This window comes from Ranitomeya variabilis, chromosome 5, assembly GCF_051348905.1.
Source record: "Ranitomeya variabilis isolate aRanVar5 chromosome 5, aRanVar5.hap1, whole genome shotgun sequence".
NCBI classification, from domain to species: Eukaryota; Metazoa; Chordata; class Amphibia; order Anura; family Dendrobatidae; genus Ranitomeya; species Ranitomeya variabilis.
This window is the reverse complement of record NC_135236.1, coordinates 552847311-552856916: the sequence shown is the minus strand read 5'-3', so window position 1 is coordinate 552856916 and position 9606 is coordinate 552847311. Positions and strand designations below refer to the sequence as shown.

Below are 9606 nucleotides of genomic sequence, written 5' to 3'. Positions count from 1 at the left end.
CCACTGAATGAGAGAGAGAGGTGGCACACCCAGGAGTCAAGACTGGCACACAAGCTGAAAGGGCAATATTACTCTCCCACTGTTTTTTTATGTATTTTTTGTTTTTTAAGGGAGACTTTAGAAACCAAATAATATTAAAAAAAAAACAACAAAAAAAAGGCTTTCTATGGCCCACAATTAGAGAGAGAGAGGTGGCACACCCAGGAGTCAAGACTGGCGCACAAGCTGAAAGGGCAATATTACTCTCCCACTGTTTTTTTAAGTTTTTTTTTTATTATTTTCAGGGAGACTTTAGAAACCAAATAATATTAAAAAAACCAAAAAAATAAATAGCCTTTCTATGGCCCACTGAATGAGAGAGAGAGGTGGCACACCCAGGAGTCAAGACTGGCACACAAGCTGAAAGGGCAATATTACTCTCCCACTGTTTTTTTATGTATTTTTTGTTTTTTAAGGGAGACTTTAGAAACCAAATAATATTAAAAAAAAAACAACAAAAAAAAGGCTTTCTATGGCCCACAATTAGAGAGAGAGAGGTGGCACACCCAGGAGTCAAGACTGGCGCACAAGCTGAAAGGGCAATATTACTCTCCCACTGTTTTTTTAAGTTTTTTTTTTTTTATTTTCAGGGAGACTTTAGAAACCAAATAATATTAAAAAAACCCAAAAAATAAATAGCCTTTCTATGGCCCACTGAATGAGAGAGAGAGGTGGCACACCCAGGAGTCAAGACTGGCACACAAGCTGAAAGGGCAATATTACTCTCCCACTGTTTTTTTAAGTTTTTTTTTTGTTATTTTCAGGGAGACTTTAGAAACCAAATAATATTAAAAAAACCAAAAAAATAAATAGCCTTTCTATGGCCCACTGAATGAGAGAGAGAGGTGGCACACCCAGGAGTCAAGACTGGCACACAAGCTGAAAGGGCAATATTACTCTCCCACTGTTTTTTTATGTATTTTTTGTTTTTTAAGGGAGACTTTAGAAACCAAATAATATTAAAAAAACCAAAAAAATAAATAGCCTTTCTATGGCCCACTGAATGAGAGAGAGAGGTGGCACACCCAGGAGTCAAGACTGGCACACAAGCTGAAAGGGCAATATTACTCTCCCACTGTTTTTTTATGTTTTTTTTTTTTTCAGGGAGACTTTAGAAACCAAATAATATTAAAAAAACCAAAAAAATAAATAGCCTTTCTATGGCCCACTGAATGAGAGAGAGAGGTGGCACACCCAGGAGTCAAGACTGGCACACAAGCTGAAAGGGCAATATTACTCTCCCACTGTTTTTTTATGTATTTTTTGTTTTTTAAGGGAGACTTTAGAAACCAAATAATATTAAAAAAAAAACAAAAAAAAAAAGGCTTTCTATGGCCCACAATTAGAGAGAGAGAGGTGGCACACCCAGGAGTCAAGACTGGCGCACAAGCTGAAAGGGCAATATTACTCTCCCACTGTTTTTTTAAGTTTTTTTTTTTGTTATTTTCAGGGAGACTTTAGAAACCAAATAATATTAAAAAAAACAAAAAAATAAATAGCCTTTCTATGGCCCACTGAATGAGAGAGAGAGGTGGCACACCCAGGAGTCAAGACTGGCACACAAGCTGAAAGGGCAATATTACTCTCCCACTGTTTTTTTAAGTTTTTTTTTTTGTTATTTTCAGGGAGACTTTAGAAACCAAATAATATTAAAAAAACCCAAAAAAATAAATAGCCTTTCTATGGCCCACTGAATGAGAGAGAGAGGTGGCACACCCAGGAGTCAAGACTGGCACACAAGCTGAAAGGGCAATATTACTCTCCCACTGTTTTTTTATGTATTTTTTGTTTTTTAAGGGAGACTTTAGAAACCAAATAATATTAAAAAAAACAAAAAAATAAATAGCCTTTCTATGGCCCACTGAATGAGAGAGAGAGGTGGCACACCCAGGAGTCAAGACTGGCACACAAGCTGAAAGGGCAATATTACTCTCCCACTGTTTTTTTATGTTTTTTTTTTTTCAGGGAGACTTTAGAAACCAAATAATATTAAAAAAACCAAAAAAATAAATAGCCTTTCTATGGCCCACTGAATGAGAGAGAGAGGTGGCACACCCAGGAGTCAAGACTGGCACACAAGCTGAAAGGGCAATATTACTCTCCCACTGTTTTTTTTATGTATTTTTTGTTTTTTAAGGGAGACTTTAGAAACCAAATAATATTAAAAAAAAAACAACAAAAAAAAGGCTTTCTATGGCCCACAATTAGAGAGAGAGAGGTGGCACACCCAGGAGTCAAGACTGGCGCACAAGCTGAAAGGGCAATATTACTCTCCCACTGTTTTTTTAAGTTTTTTTTTTTTTATTTTCAGGGAGACTTTAGAAACCAAATAATATTAAAAAAACCAAAAAAATAAATAGCCTTTCTATGGCCCACTGAATGAGAGAGAGAGGTGGCACACCCAGGAGTCAAGACTGGCACACAAGCTGAAAGGGCAATATTACTCTCCCACTGTTTTTTTATGTATTTTTTGTTTTTTAAGGGAGACTTTAGAAACCAAATAATATTAAAAAAAAAACAACAAAAAAAAGGCTTTCTATGGCCCACAATTAGAGAGAGAGAGGTGGCACACCCAGGAGTCAAGACTGGCGCACAAGCTGAAAGGGCAATATTACTCTCCCACTGTTTTTTTAAGTTTTTTTTTTTTTATTTTCAGGGAGACTTTAGAAACCAAATAATATTAAAAAAACCAAAAAAATAAATAGCCTTTCTATGGCCCACTGAATGAGAGAGAGAGGTGGCACACCCAGGAGTCAAGACTGGCACACAAGCTGAAAGGGCAATATTACTCTCCCACTGTTTTTTTAAGTTTTTTTTTTGTTATTTTCAGGGAGACTTTAGAAACCAAATAATATTAAAAAAACCAAAAAAATAAATAGCCTTTCTATGGCCCACTGAATGAGAGAGAGAGGTGGCACACCCAGGAGTCAAGACTGGCACACAAGCTGAAAGGGCAATATTACTCTCCCACTGTTTTTTTATGTATTTTTTGTTTTTTAAGGGAGACTTTAGAAACCAAATAATATTAAAAAAACCAAAAAAATAAATAGCCTTTCTATGGCCCACTGAATGAGAGAGAGAGGTGGCACACCCAGGAGTCAAGACTGGCACACAAGCTGAAAGGGCAATATTACTCTCCCACTGTTTTTTTATGTTTTTTTTTTTTTCAGGGAGACTTTAGAAACCAAATAATATTAAAAAAACCAAAAAAATAAATAGCCTTTCTATGGCCCACTGAATGAGAGAGAGAGGTGGCACACCCAGGAGTCAAGACTGGCACACAAGCTGAAAGGGCAATATTACTCTCCCACTGTTTTTTTATGTATTTTTTGTTTTTTAAGGGAGACTTTAGAAACCAAATAATATAAAAAAAAAAACAAAAAAAAAAAGGCTTTCTATGGCCCACAATTAGAGAGAGAGAGGTGGCACACCCAGGAGTCAAGACTGGCGCACAAGCTGAAAGGGCAATATTACTCTCCCACTGTTTTTTTAAGTTTTTTTTTTTGTTATTTTCAGGGAGACTTTAGAAACCAAATAATATTAATAAAAACAAAAAAATAAATAGCCTTTCTATGGCCCACTGAATGAGAGAGAGAGGTGGCACACCCAGGAGTCAAGACTGGCACACAAGCTGAAAGGGCAATATTACTCTCCCACTGTTTTTTTAAGTTTTTTTTTTTGTTATTTTCAGGGAGACTTTAGAAACCAAATAATATTAAAAAAACCCAAAAAAATAAATAGCCTTTCTATGGCCCACTGAATGAGAGAGAGAGGTGGCACACCCAGGAGTCAAGACTGGCACACAAGCTGAAAGGGCAATATTACTCTCCCACTGTTTTTTTATGTATTTTTTGTTTTTTAAGGGAGACTTTAGAAACCAAATAATATTAAAAAAAACAAAAAAATAAATAGCCTTTCTATGGCCCACTGAATGAGAGAGAGAGGTGGCACACCCAGGAGTCAAGACTGGCACACAAGCTGAAAGGGCAATATTACTCTCCCACTGTTTTTTTATGTTTTTTTTTTTTCAGGGAGACTTTAGAAACCAAATAATATTAAAAAAACCAAAAAAAATAAATAGCCTTTCTATGGCCCACTGAATGAGAGAGAGAGGTGGCACACCCAGGAGTCAAGACTGGCACACAAGCTGAAAGGGCAATATTACTCTCCCACTGTTTTTTTATGTATTTTTTGTTTTTTAAGGGAGACTTTAGAAACCAAATAATATTAAAAAAAAAAAAAAAAAAAAAAAAGGCTTTCTATGGCCCACTGAATGAGAGAGAGAGGTGGCACACCCAGGAGTCAAGACTGGCACACAAGCTGAAAGGGCAATATTACTCTCCCACTGTTTTTTAAGTTTTTTTTTTTGTTATTTTCAGGGAGACTTTAGAAACCAAATAATATTAAAAAAAAACCAAAAAAATAAATAGCCTTTCTATGGCCCACTGAATGAGAGAGAGAGGTGGCACACCCAGGAGTCAAGACTGGCACACAAGCTGAAAGGGCAATATTACTCTCCCACTGTTTTTTTATGTATTTTTTGTTTTTTAAGGGAGACTTTAGAAACCAAATAATATTAAAAAAAACAAAAAAATAAATAGCCTTTCTATGGCCCACTGAATGAGAGAGAGAGGTGGCACACCCAGGAGTCAAGACTGGCACACAAGCTGAAAGGGCAATATTACTCTCCCACTGTTTTTTTATGTTTTTTTTTTTTCAGGGAGACTTTAGAAACCAAATAATATTAAAAAAACCAAAAAAATAAATAGCCTTTCTATGGCCCACTGAATGAGAGAGAGAGGTGGCACACCCAGGAGTCAAGACTGGCACACAAGCTGAAAGGGCAATATTACTCTCCCACTGTTTTTTTATGTATTTTTTGTTTTTTAAGGGAGACTTTAGAAACCAAATAATATTAAAAAAAAACAAAAAAAAAAAGGCTTTCTATGGCCCACAATTAGAGAGAGAGAGGTGGCACACCCAGGAGTCAAGACTGGCGCACAAGCTGAAAGGGCAATATTACTCTCCCACTGTTTTTTTAAGTTTTTTTTTTTGTTATTTTCAGGGAGACTTTAGAAACCAAATAATATTAAAAAAACCAAAAAAATAATAGCCTTTCTATGGCCCACTGAATGAGAGAGAGAGGTGGCACACCCAGGAGTCAAGACTGGCACACAAGCTGAAAGGGCAATATTACTCTCCCACTGTTTTTTTAAGTTTTTTTTTTGTTATTTTCAGGGAGACTTTAGAAACCAAATAATATTAAAAAAACCAAAAACATAAATAGCCTTTCTATGGCCCACTGAATGAGAGAGAGAGGTGGCACACCCAGGAGTCAAGACTGGCACACAAGCTGAAAGGGCAATATTAATCTCCCACTGTTTTTTTATGTATTTTTTGTTTTTTAAGGGAGACTTTAGAAACCAAATAATATTAAAAAAACCAAAAAAATAAATAGCCTTTCTATGGCCCACTGAATGAGAGAGAGAGGTGGCACACCCAGGAGTCAAGACTGGCACACAAGCTGAAAGGGCAATATTACTCTCCCACTGTTTTTTTATGTTTTTTTTTTTTTCAGGGAGACTTTAGAAACCAAATAATATTAAAAAAAACAAAAAAATAAATAGCCTTTCTATGGCCCACTGAATGAGAGAGAGAGGTGGCACACCCAGGAGTCAAGACTGGCACACAAGCTGAAAGGGCAATATTACTCTCCCACTGTTTTTTTATGTATTTTTTGTTTTTTAAGGGAGACTTTAGAAACCAAATAATATTAAAAAAAAACAAAAAAAAAAAAGGCTTTCTATGGCCCACAATTAGAGAGAGAGAGGTGGCACACCCAGGAGTCAAGACTGGCGCACAAGCTGAAAGGGCAATATTACTCTCCCACTGTTTTTTTAAGTTTTTTTTTTTTTATTTTCAGGGAGACTTTAGAAACCAAATAATATTAAAAAAACAAAAAAAATAAATAGCCTTTCTATGGCCCACTGAATGAGAGAGAGAGGTGGCACACCCAGGAGTCAAGACTGGCACACAAGCTGAAAGGGCAATATTACTCTCCCACTGTTTTTTTATGTATTTTTTGTTTTTTAAGGGAGACTTTAGAAACCAAATAATATTAAAAAAAAACAAACAAAAAAAGGCTTTCTATGGCCCACTGAATGAGAGAGAGAGGTGGCACACCCAGGAGTCAAGACTGGCACACAAGCTGAAAGGGCAATATTACTCTCCCACTGTTTTTTAAGTTTTTTTTTTTGTTATTTTCAGGGAGACTTTAGAAACCAAATAATATTAAAAAAAACCCAAAAAAATAAATAGCCTTTCTATGGCCCACTGAATGAGAGAGAGAGGTGGCACACCCAGGAGTCAAGACTGGCACACAAGCTGAAAGGGCAATATTACTCTCCCACTGTTTTTTTATGTATTTTTTGTTTTTTAAGGGAGACTTTAGAAACCAAATAATATTAAAAAAAACCAAAAAAATAAATAGCCTTTCTATGGCCCAGTGAATGAGAGAGAGAGGTGGCACACCCAGGAGTCAAGACTGGCACACAAGCTGAAAGGGCAATATTACTCTCCCACTGTTTTTTTATGTATTTTTTGTTTTTTAAGGGAGACTTTAGAAACCAAATAATATTAAAAAACCCAAAAAAATAAATAGCCTTTCTATGGCCCACTGAATGAGAGAGAGAGGTGGCACACCCAGGAGTCAAGACTGGCACACAAGCTGAAAGGGCAATATTACTCTCCCACTGTTTTTTTAATTTTTTTTTTTTGTTATTTTCAGGGAGACTTTAGAAACCAAATAATATTAAAAAAACCAAAAAAATAAATAGCCTTTCTATGGCCCACTGAATGAGAGAGAGAGGTGGCACACCCAGGAGTCAAGACTGGCATACAAGCTGAAAGGGCAATATTACTCTCCCACTGTTTTTTTATGTATTTTTTGTTTTTTAAGGGAGACTTTAGAAACCAAATAATATTAAAAAAACCAATAAAAAAATAGCCTTTCTATGGCCCACTGAATGAGAGAGAGAGGTGGCACACCCAGGAGTCAAGACTGGCACACAAGCTGAAAGGGCAATATTACTCTCCCACTGTTTTTTTATGTATTTTTTGTTTTTTAAGGGAGACTTTAGAAACCAAATAATATTAAAAAAAACAAAAAAATAAATAGCCTTTCTATGGCCCACTGAATGAGAGAGAGAGGTGGCACACCCAGGAGTCAAGACTGGCACACAAGCTGAAAGGGCAATATTACTCTCCCACTGTTTTTTTATGTTTTTTTTTTTTTTTCAGGGAGACTTTAGAAACCAAATAATATTAAAAAAACCAAAAAAATAAATAGCCTTTCTATGGCCCACTGAATGAGAGAGAGAGGTGGCACACCCAGGAGTCAAGACTGGCACACAAGCTGAAAGGGCAATATTACTCTCCCACTGTTTTTTTAAGTTTTTTTTTTTTTATTTTCAGGGAGACTTTAGAAACCAAATAATATTAAAAAAACCAAAAAAATAAATAGCCTTTCTATGGCCCACTGAATGAGAGAGATAGGTGGCACACCCAGGAGTCAAGACTGGCACACAAGCTGAAAGGGCAATATTACTCTCCCACTGTTTTTTAAGTTTTTTTTATTTTTTATTTTCAGGGAGACTTTAGAAACCAAATAATATTAAAAAAACCAAAAAAATAAATAGCCTTTCTATTGCCCACTGAATGAGAGAGAGAGGTGGCACACCCAGGAGTCAAGACTGGCACACAAGCTGAAAGGGCAATATTACTCTCCCACTGTTTTTTTAAGGTTTTTTTTATTTATTTTCAGGGAGACTTTAGAAACCAAATAATATTAAAAAAACCAAAAAAATAAATAGCCTTTCTATGGCCCACTGAATGAGAGAGATAGGTGGCACACCCAGGAGTCAAGACTGGCACACAAGCTGAAAGGGCAATATTACTCTCCCACTGTTTTTTTAAGTTTTTTTTTTTTATTTTCAGGGAGACTTTAGAAACCAAATAATATTAAAAAAACCAAAAAAATAAATAGCCTTTCTATGGCCCACTGAATGAGAGAGAGAGGTGGCACACCCAGGAGTCAAGACTGGCACACAAGCTGAAAGGGCAATATTACTCTCCCACTGTTTTTTATGTATTTTTTGTTTTTTAAGGGAGACTTTAGAAACCAAATAATATTAAAAAAAACAAAAAAATAAATAGCCTTTCTATGGCCCACTGAATGAGAGAGAGAGGTGGCACACCCAGGAGTCAAGACTGGCACACAAGCTGAAAGGGCAATATTACTCTCCCACTGTTTTTTTAAGGTTTTTTTTTTGTTATTTTCAGGGAGACTTTGGAAACCAAATAATATTAAAAAAACCAAAAAAATAAATAGCCTTTCTATGGCCCACTGAATGAGAGAGAGAGGTGGCACACCCAGGAGTCAAGACTGGCACACAAGCTGAAAGGGCAATATTACTCTCCCACTGTTTTTTTAAGTTTTTTTTTTGTTATTTTCAGGGAGACTTTAGAAACCAAATAATATTAAAAAAACCAAAAAAATAAATAGCCTTTCTATGGCCCACTGAATGAGAGAGAGAGGTGGCACACCCAGGAGTCAAGACTGGCACACAAGCTGAAAGGGCAATATTACTCTCCCACTGTTTTTTTAAGTTTTTTTTTTTTTTTTTAAGGGAGACTTTAGAAACCAAATAATATTAAAAAAAACAAAAAAATAAATAGCCTTTCTATGGCCCACTGAATGAGAGAGAGAGGTGGCACACCCAGGAGTCAAGACTGGCACACAAGCTGAAAGGGCAATATTACTCTCCCACTGTTTTTTTATGTTTTTTTTTTTTTCAGGGAGACTTTGGAAACCAAATAATATTAAAAAAACCAAAAAAATAAATAGCCTTTCTATGGCCCACTGAATGAGAGAGAGAGGTGGCACACCCAGGAGTCAAGACTGGCACACAAGCTGAAAGGGCAATATTACTCTCCCACTGTTTTTTTATGTATTTTTTGTTTTTTAAGGGAGACTTTAGAAACCAAATAATATTAAAAAAAAAACAACAAAAAAAAGGCTTTCTATGGCCCACAATTAGAGAGAGAGAGGTGGCACACCCAGGAGTCAAGACTGGCGCACAAGCTGAAAGGGCAATATTACTCTCCCACTGTTTTTTTAAGTTTTTTTTTTTGTTATTTTCAGGGAGACTTTAGAAACCAAATAATATTTAAAAAAACAAAAAAATAAATAGCCTTTCTATGGCCCACTGAATGAGAGAGAGAGGTGGCACACCCAGGAGTCAAGACTGGCACACAAGCTGAAAGGGCAATATTACTCTCCCACTGTTTTTTTAAGTTTTTTTTTTTGTTATTTTCAGGGAGACTTTAGAAACCAAATAATATTAAAAAAAACCCAAAAAAATAAATAGCCTTTCTATGGCCCACTGAATGAGAGAGAGAGGTGGCACACCCAGGAGTCAAGACTGGCACACAAGCTGAAAGGGCAATATTACTCTCCCACTGTTTTTTTATGTATTTTTTGTTTTTTAAGGGAGACTTTAGAAACCA

At 36.1% G+C, this 9606-nt stretch overlaps 1 long non-coding RNA gene across 1 annotated transcript in view; it reads left to right on the top strand.

The window, feature by feature from the left end:
* Window positions 1–5171: 5171 nt before the first annotated feature.
* LOC143776478 (uncharacterized) overlaps window positions 5172–9606 on the top strand; it is a 195400-nt gene continuing 190965 nt past the window's right edge. The window contains exon 1 of the long non-coding RNA XR_013215842.1: window positions 5172–6213. This is a non-coding gene — a long non-coding RNA (uncharacterized LOC143776478). The remainder of the gene's footprint in view (window positions 6214–9606) is intronic.